We start from the raw sequence: 10,328 nt of genomic DNA, 5'->3' as shown, positions 1-10,328 counted from the left end.
ATGATACTTCTGTTAAATTTTGAAATTTAAAAATCAAGGCCAACATTTCGAGGGAAAAAACAAGCCCGTTCAAAATGTTATCCTTGATTAGTAAACATCAAAATTATTTTTATTGAAAAAAAGCAGATTTTTTTACAAAGGTTTCTATTTTTAATATTGAAATCCGAACCAATAGTTTCCGAGATATTATGACACTGAGAAAAATTATTTTTCACAAAAATTAAAAATAAAGAGGCTGTATTTCAGCAACAAGCAAGCAAGTCCGATCAACAAAGTCAAAGAACAATAAAAGGTAATTTTCTGAGCATTCAAAAAAATCATAAAGTATAATTTTTAAATTAAAAAAAATTAACATTTTTCCAAAAACTTTACCTAAAAATATCTGTAATTTTAAAACTGTGCTTAAAAAACATTAAAAAAAATATTCCTCTTAGAATAAACAGGATTAGTCATTTGTCACGCTTAAAAATAGCCAATTTCACGGGAACTTTTATTTCACGGAACGTTAAACATGTAAAAAAAAAACAAGAAAATTTCATATTTAATGTATAGACGGTATTTGTACACTTTAATTTTTTTTTTATAAACCTTTAAACGAATTTTGACCAATACGGTATATTTTGTATTTTGAACTTTATTAAGGCCTTTCCTTTTTTTAGAAGTTTATGATAGACTTTAAAAAAGTTTATGATAGAATTTAAAAAAAAAATATTGATTATCTCCTGATTTTTCGGGCTCACTTTTAATGGGGTGACATATGAAAAATATTTGCAACGAACTGAATTCGAAATTTAAACAAAAAATAAACGCTGGTCAAGGCAAAATACGTGGGACTGTACACTAGGGTGCCCAGAAAAAATGACCCCCTGCTCCACAAGCGGAAAACGGTTTTTTGGGTTATTTTAAGCATCTGTGCAAATTTTAAGCGAAATTTGATGAGATTGACCCATTGATACCCGAGCCTAAAGTTGTTGAAAAAAATGTTTTTCATACAAAAATGACTTTTTTATATCGCTAATAACTTTTTAGGATCGAGTTTAACAGCTTTGGCATGTTGTAGAACAATCAATTTCCAATGAGAATCTCACTTTTGGGAATATTTGGATGGAAGTAGCGCGCCCTACAGACCAAACTGTAAGAAAATTGGAAACTTAACCTTCGAGTATCAATGGGTAAATGTTGACCAATTTTGTTCATATTTGGTCCAGAGTCCTAAAACAACGCAAGGAAAAATATTCAGCTTGTGGAGCAAACTTTTGAGAAAAAGTCCCATATTCTGGGCACCCTAGTGTACACTCAAAAAAAGTTCAATATCTCCTTCATTTTTTTTTTGTTGTACTGGGATCAAGGAGTTCAAAAATAATTTACATTACTATCTATAAACTTTTATTGACAAAACTCAAACGTACACTTTCTAACTACTTGAAAAAAAAATAGTGCTAGCCGGAAAAACACTCAAGATTGATAGTTTTTTTTTTTCATAAATAACAGAATGTATGCAAAACTTTGCATAAACAAAACAGTAACGACATTTTTAACAACTTTGATTTCTTTAATTTTCATTGCTTAACTTAATGAAAAGATTATTTCAGAAATGTAAAAAAAATACGGGTTTTCACTAAAAGTACTAAATTTCACGGATTTCACGCAGCCCGCAAATCCCAAGACACCAGAAATCAGAAAAAAATCTTTCGAAACAAGAAACGTATGGACAATGTTTCATCCAAATCAAAAAATATATAGAAAAGTCGACTTGTAAAAACGTACAGAATATCTCACATTTATTTTATTTGTCAAATACAAGTACATTGAAACGAACTTCCGGGACCGTGGTGTAGAGGCAATCGAAGTTGCTTTTCACCCAGTCGGCCTGGGTTCGATTCTAGACGGTCCCGGTGGTGGCATTTTTCGAGACGAGATTTGTCTGATAACGCCTTCCGTTGGACGAGAAGTAAATGTTGGCCCCGGACTAACCTAAAAAGGTTAGGTCGTTAGCTCAGTCCAGGTGTAGGAGTCGTCTCCCTGGGTCCTGTCTCGGTGGAGTCGCTGGTAGGCAGTTGGACTAACAAACCAAAGGTCGTCAGTTCGAATCCCGTGGTGGATGGAAGCTAAGGTGTAAAAAGAGGTTTGTCAACAATCAAGCCTTCGAACACCTAGTTTCGAGTAGGAATCTCGCAATCGAGAACGCCAAGGCAATGCTGTAGAGCGAATAATTTGATTTTGATTTTTGAAACGAACTTCGTATAATCGAATTATCTTACATGTAAGCATCTTAATTTTAGTAAATTTTGAGTGGTTGATTGTTTGTCACATACCCAAATGCATTTGCATCAATATTTCATCACCACGCTTTTGGGTACCATCATGACTTACAAATTCCCAAATCATGATTGATTCGGTTATTCGATGTGAAAATGTTCTGTACACTTTGGATTATCGAGATTGTCTGTATCAGCTATCTTTATCTCAAATATTGCACGGAGAGACCGGCCGGGGCAAATCTAAGAAAATCTTGGTTAATTTAACTAAAGTATGGGTTAATTTTTTACATAGCTTTTTTTCAACAATCGATTGTTGATTTTGTTAACCCGAAATTGCTGACCACCAGTAACTAAAATTAACTAAAAAAATAGTTGGAATTGCCATTTTTGTTGGTTAAATGGCCGAAAAAAATTCTAGCAGTCGACTGCTAGAATATTTTTTTCAGAAAATTAACTAAAAATTTCTTGTTTTCAGCTGCAATATTGTGGAATATTCTGTTAAAAACTGGCTGGGAAATATTTTTCAACTATTTTTCAACAATTTTTTTTCGTTGTATCAACCGAAATATTTTTGCATGCAGCAAATTATTAGTGGTTTATAACAAAACATTTCTTAATTAGACATAATTTATGTAAGTGTTGATATATATTTTCTCTAATTATCTAACGATACAGGCTGGGCCGAATTTCTAGCTATATATTAACTAATGTCTTGCTTTAATACAAAAAAATATTTGTATATATAGTCAATAACTAGCAGTTGTTAGCAATATTTTTATTGAATTTTCTAGTAAATTTTGTAATAATGCCTCACAAATTAATGCGGATATTTCAAACGACTCCGACTCCGACTCCGGCTTTCTCAGATTAGGTGACTCCGACTCCGACTCCGGCTCCGGCTTTCAACAAATGGTTGGCTCCGACTCCGACTCTGACTCCGGCCTACCAACTCTAGCCGACTCCGACTCCGACTCCGACTCCAGCTTTCAACAAAAGGTTGGCTCCGACTCCGACTCCGACTCCACATATTTTTAAATATTTCAAAAGTTAGTTAACTATTATTAGTTAATAATTTTTAAAACATTTATAAAATTATTATCTCTAAGCGTCATGTTTTTCCCAAGAAAAATAAGTTAAGTAAAAGTAAAGTAAAGTAAATAAACGGAAAAAAAAGTTTCTAGGTTACAAGTTTTATACGTTATGGAAACAGAAATCAAAAAATATCTTCAGTTTTAGAGGTTCAGTTTTGTATGTAAATTTGGATTTATTTGCTTAACCTCAAATTTGAAAATATATTTTTTTCAAAGCTAATACATTTAAATATTAAATTGTTATTTTTGAATGAATAACTAAAAGAAACCTGGCCTTAATGATCTATTGAACATTAAAATTCAATTTGCTCACTTTCAGGCTGACATTTGTAAGAAGCACAGTGACAGACACCTTGTTTTTTAAATGACAATTTTAAACGAAACATTTTTTTTGTTTTTTTTTTTTAAAGACGTACATGGACATCACGCCATGACTGAAGGAGATTATTATTGCAAATCAAAGTATCTAAACAAAGGAGGCGCACGATACTTCGTGAATCTTCACCTAAAACGAAGCTTTATGGTTTATCTAGCGCCTCTATCAAAATATTTGAAAAAAAAACTTAAAATATAATAAAAAACAAGTATCCACAAGTAAAATATTTTCTAGGTCACAAATATTTCATTTTTAAGGAACATTGATTTGCAATGATTATCACCTTCCGTCATATTGGCGTGGGATATACAGTATGAGAAAATTAGTACCTGTTGATAATATTTTGATACTGTTTTTTTATTTATAATATTTAAAAAATAAATTAAAATCCTATATTTTGTTCTATATATTTTTTTATTAGTTCATTTTTGTACTGAATTCTTAAGGATTGGTTCAACGATAATTTGCAATGATATCAAAAAAGTTTACCTTAAATCAACATCAACATCAACAATCAATGATTATTTCAAATTTGTTGCAGCTTCTTTTGACATTTTTTGTTAGTTTCAATTATTTTAAATGCAAAACTTTGATTTTCTTGTACTCAATTATAAACAAAATGCGCATGTTGAGTTCCAAGTAAGAGATTGTTATTATTGTTGATTATTTGTTACAAAAGTTACACTGTCAGTGACTCTTTTTCGATCTGCAAAAACAGTGATTACTATTTATAATCATTTTATGTACCTCGTATTTTTTTCCTGAAAAATGATTTAACTTAAAACCTCTAAGACATTCGCTATCGGGGTAAAAGATGACTGTGTGTGTACTTTTTTCAGAAATAACTGGATGAAATTTGGTCAAATTTGAATTGAAAGGGCACATAAATATAGGCAAAAAGAAGCAGTCAAGAATCAATTAGATATGTCTGACTACATAACCAATACTTTTTTTTTTTAAATTATGATACTTCATACTTGGGTAAGAGGTTATCATTTCGTCAGCTGTGTGCTATCTTGTGACAACGACCATTTAGTACTTTTCGAGAAAATCGATTTTTAAAGTTTGATGATAAATATTTTCAAAACTATGAATGGTAGAGCCAAACTTTTTGAAGCAATCGGTCCGTATACTATCGCTTAACAAACGCTCAAAGTTTCAACTAATTTGGGTACACCAGTTAAAAGATACAATAAATTATGTAATCACGTGTCACAAATGTGTTTCGAAAGTAAACTTGTACTACGTGTCACAAGTGTACACAAAATTCCCATACAAACTAAAATAGACTTAAATCAATAGTTCAACCGACTTAATCAGTATACAAAGAGACGAGTTGTTCCTTTTAATTCCGCTATATATTTTTAATATCTTGACAGATACGTATTTCGTCTACTACTTGCAGACTTCATCAGTGTTCTGTTCTCGACTGAAGGTTCATCGCTGGTGTATCCGTATTTGTAGTTACTGTAGGTACTACCTTCTTGTTCTTCTTTGGTGCCTGTATAGGTAACAGCTTAAATAACCACGTTGAGCCGTTACCTGTATCCTTGTTGAGTAAACGTTTGTTGCCTGCCTTGAAAATTTCCAAACTTTCGGCGACAGCAAGCTTCGATGGGTTCGTGATGTGTCTTAAGATGACCGCGTCGCTAGTTGTGATGTTATGTTTCTCCTTGATGATGTGTTCGGCTACTGCTGACTTGAAATGGGGGACAAATCCTTTCCGTATTTCCTCCTTGGCAATTCTGACATCGGTGTCTAAATGGTCGCCCAACCTGGTTTGCAGCAATCTCTTAGTTTGTCCAATGTAGCTCATATCACAGTGGCCGCAGGATACCTCGTAAATGCCGGGTTTGCCTAAAGTCGGTATGGGGTCTTTCGTTGAACCTAAGATGGATTCCAACTGGTTGTTTCTACTGCTGAACACTAAATCGATGCCAAATTTAGCCAGTTTTTGTCGTAATGGGCGTGTTATCCTGTAGTCGAATTCTACTGCTGCTCTTCGTAGTGGCTCTACTGGTGGTGTAAGGGTTGTGAGTGACGTTCTGTGGAGTTTTCTTTCCTTCTTATCGATGATTGCTTGGATAGTTGTTCTGCTGTAACCGTTGATTTCCGCTGTTTCAAAAATGTACTCCAATTCTTTTTGTTTTCCTGCTTCGCTGAGGGGTAAAGTTGTCATCCTATGTATGAAATAATGGTATGCTGCCATCTTATGTTGGAATGAATGGTTCGACGTGGCTGGGATTGTTCTTCTGGTGTTTGTTGGCTTCCTGTAGATCTCGAAAGAAAACGAAGATGGGCAACCTGGTTCTCTTAGGATCAGGATGTCTAAGAAAGGTAACTTTCCTTCGACTTCCATTTCGTAAGTGAACTTGATGCTTCTGCGTGCACTGTTTATGGTGTCCAGTACCGTTGTTAGTGAATCTCTTTTGATGATGCAGAAGACGTCATCCACGTATCTCCACCAACGTTCTGGTAGTAGGTTTTTGGTCTGTAGTTCGTGTTCCAAAGCAGCCATATAAACATCGCTCAGGAACGGTGACAGTGGGTTACCCATCGATGCTCCCATCCTCTGTTGGTAGATGCAATCCCTGAACTGGAAGTAGCTCTGTTCCATGCATAATTTGACGAATGTTATATACTGGATCGTTTTTTGTCTCCATGGTTCACCCTCGTATTGTGATTGCAGCCAATCCCGTAGAGTTCCTATTGCGTTGTTTACTGGTATGCTTGGAAACAATGCTTTTACGTCGAAAGAAACCATTATTTCATCCTCAGCTATCGGTCCCGACTCTAAGAGCTCCTTTGTGAACACCTGCGAACTGATGATCGATCGGCTCGGGAAGGGTTTCGGCATACTCTTGAATTCCTCGACAAGCCACTTTGCGATCCGACTGGTTGGGGCATCCACTGCTGAAATGATTTCTCGCATCTCGTTGCCTGGTTTATGCACTTTAGGTAGTGCTTTAATCCTTGGTAGAGTTGGGTTCGGTACTCTCAACGATTTTGCAGTTTTTCCAACCGATTTCAAGAGGCCTGCACATTCCTTGATGGTGTTCTCGACTTTTTTGACCATATCAATTAACGTGTATCCTCGTTTTAGTGAATATTTTTCCCTGTTCCCGAGTTTCTCAAGAAGTTCCTTGTCGTATTCGTCTCGGTCCATGATTACTACCCGGTTTCCCTTGTCCGCTTTTAGGTAGTATACTGGTTTCTCCTTGAGTTCCTTCACTGTTCGTACCTCGGCGTTGTCCTGGTGTTTTGTTGTTGTTTCTCGTATCAATTTGGATACCGTCATCCTGACGCTGTTGATTTGTGCTGGAAGGAGCGGGGGAGGTTTGGTCTGGTTTTTATCGATGCTGTTAGCATTGATAACAGTTTCGATGTCGATAACAATGTTTTCCAGGTGCATAAACCAGGCAACGAGATGCGAGAAATCATTTCAGCAGTGGATGCCCCAACCAGTCGGATCGCAAAGTGGCTTGTCGAGGAATTCAAGAGTATGCCGAAACCCTTCCCGAGCCGATCGATCATCAGTTCACAGGTGTTCACAAAGGAGCTCTTAGAGTCGGGACCGATAGCTGAGGATGAAATAATGGTTTCCTTCGACGTAAAAGCATTGTTTCCAAGCATACCAGTAAACAACGCAATAGGAACTCTACGGGATTGGCTGCAATCACAATACGAGGGTGAACCATGGAGACAAAAAACGATCCAGTATATAACATTCGTCAAATTATGCATGGAACAGAGCTACTTCCAGTTCAGGGATTGCATCTACCAACAGAGGATGGGAGCATCGATGGGTAACCCACTGTCACCGTTCCTGAGCGATGTTTATATGGCTGCTTTGGAACACGAACTACAGACCAAAAACCTACTACCAGAACGTTGGTGGAGATACGTGGATGACGTCTTCTGCATCATCAAAAGAGATTCACTAACAACGGTACTGGACACCATAAACAGTGCACGCAGAAGCATCAAGTTCACTTACGAAATGGAAGTCGAAGGAAAGTTACCTTTCTTAGACATCCTGATCCTAAGAGAACCAGGTTGCCCATCTTCGTTTTCTTTCGAGATCTACAGGAAGCCAACAAACACCAGAAGAACAATCCCAGCCACGTCGAACCATTCATTCCAACATAAGATGGCAGCATACCATTATTTCATACATAGGATGACAACTTTACCCCTCAGCGAAGCAGGAAAACAAAAAGAATTGGAGTACATTTTTGAAACAGCGGAAATCAACGGTTACAGCAGAACAACTATCCAAGCAATCATCGATAAGAAGGAAAGAAAACTCCACAGAACGTCACTCACAACCCTTACACCACCAGTAGAGCCACTACGAAGAGCAGCAGTAGAATTCGACTACAGGATAACACGCCCATTACGACAAAAACTGGCTAAATTTGGCATCGATTTAGTGTTCAGCAGTAGAAACAACCAGTTGGAATCCATCTTAGGTTCAACGAAAGACCCCATACCGACTTTAGGCAAACCCGGCATTTACGAGGTATCCTGCGGCCACTGTGATATGAGCTACATTGGACAAACTAAGAGATTGCTGCAAACCAGGTTGGGCGAACATTTAGACACCGATGTCAGAATTGCCAAGGAGGAAATACGGAAAGGATTTGTCCCCCATTTCAAGTCAGCAGTAGCCGAACACATCATCAAGGAGAAACATAACATCACAACTAGCGACGCGGTCATCTTAAGACACATCACGAACCCATCGAAGCTTGCTGTCGCCGAAAGTTTGGAAATTTTCAAGGCAGGCAACAAACGTTTACTCAACAAGGATACAGGTAACGGCTCAACGTGGTTATTTAAGCTGTTACCTATACAGGCACCAAAGAAGAACAAGAAGGTAGTACCTACAGTAACTACAAATACGGATACACCAGCGATGAACCTTCAGTCGAGAACAGAACACTGATGAAGTCTGCAAGTAGTAGACGAAATACGTATCTGTCAAGATATTAAAAATATATAGCGGAATTAAAAGGAACAACTCGTCTCTTTGTATTCTTAGTAATGCATTCTGCTAAAACGCTCAACCAAAACACAATTAATCAGTATATTTTCAAAAACAAAAGATTGCATTGCCTTCAGAAAATGTGTATCAACATAAATTTGTGAAAAACAAGAAAAATTTTCCACATTTTCCAACACCATGTATGACGTGTCACAAGTGTGCACGATCATTTTGATGATAAATTGGTCTATGTCACAAGTGTGTACTGCGATATCCGGAAAACGGAAGCGAGTTTTCAAAATCGGGTTAAAGCATCTTGTAGTGTTTGTTAAGTATAGCAAAACGTCATCATTAACTCATTTTCGACCAAAATGGTCTATGTCACAAGATAGCACACAGCTGACGATTTAGTGATTATAGTGTAAAAACACAATTAGAGCTTTACAATCACAATAAAAAGCTTCAAAAACCTAATAGCATCTGGAAAATCAATTAAAAATATAAGTTGTTTTGTTAATTAAGCTGTTATATAGGAAATACTGAACAATAAAAAAAACATATTTTTTGTTGAATTTAAGATAACTCCGGCTCCGACTCCGACTCCGGGTTATCAGAAATCTTCGGCTCCGACTCCGACTCCGACTCCAGCTCTTAAAATTTAGCCAACTCCGGCTCCGACTCCGACTCCAGCTGTTCGAATTTTTACGACTCCGACTCCGACTCCAGGTCCCCAAAAAGACCCGACTCCACCGACTCCGGCTCCGACTCCGACTCCGACTCCACAGCCCTGATTTATTCTGCCTAAAAATTTAACGTTTTGTACTAATTTGTTTTTTTTTTTTTGCATGAAGTTGTTAAATTACTGTTAAAAAGCATTAAAACAAAAGTTTTTTTAACTGTTGTTATAAAACATGTAAAGTTTGATTAATGTTTTAAAAAATTACGTTGCATTAAACTTAAAAATAATAATAAAGCATATTACAAATTTTGTTTTACATATTTAAAAAAGATGTTTAATTTCTCGTGAATTCCTTAAAAATAGAAACCGAGCAAAATTTTCACCAAGTTTTAAGCTTATATTTTTATTATGTTGTATAAAATTAGGTGTTGTATTCACTTCCCGTCACTGTGAAATCATCAGATAAGTCATCATCATCTACAATGGTCTCAGGTTTAGTTATTTTTCTAGTGGTTGGACACAGAATTTTCACTAAAGTGAACCTTTGGCTGTTCTATCAGTTCCTCTCAGATTCCAAAATATCTATTTAGTTTTCTTCCAGTTAGTTTTCCTTCAGTTAGTTTTCCTCCAGTTAGTATAACTCGCCTTCACACAAAGCCGTCGTTTCTGGTTGCACCGGAAGCAAAGCAAGATCGCCCCAGCAGCTGGACACCGAGTTGCGGCTGAGGACAAAACGCAAAGGCCAGCAGAGCCAACCAAGACCCCTACACAATCCCCCTTCCCATCCCATGCCTTGTCTTTAACATCAATCCCTTCCCTACTAACCCCGAGTAGGCCGCGGGTAATCGGCTCCCCTCCCACTAACATTTACACACAAGATCCTCTGTAATTATTAAGTTTTTTGTAATTACAAAAGCCGACTCGGTCCTAACCA

The sequence above is a fragment of the Culex pipiens genome, unplaced genomic scaffold, assembly GCF_016801865.2.
Source record: "Culex pipiens pallens isolate TS unplaced genomic scaffold, TS_CPP_V2 Cpp_Un0001, whole genome shotgun sequence".
In the NCBI taxonomy this organism is placed as follows: domain Eukaryota; kingdom Metazoa; phylum Arthropoda; class Insecta; order Diptera; family Culicidae; genus Culex; species Culex pipiens.
Note: the sequence above shows the minus strand (reverse complement) of the source record.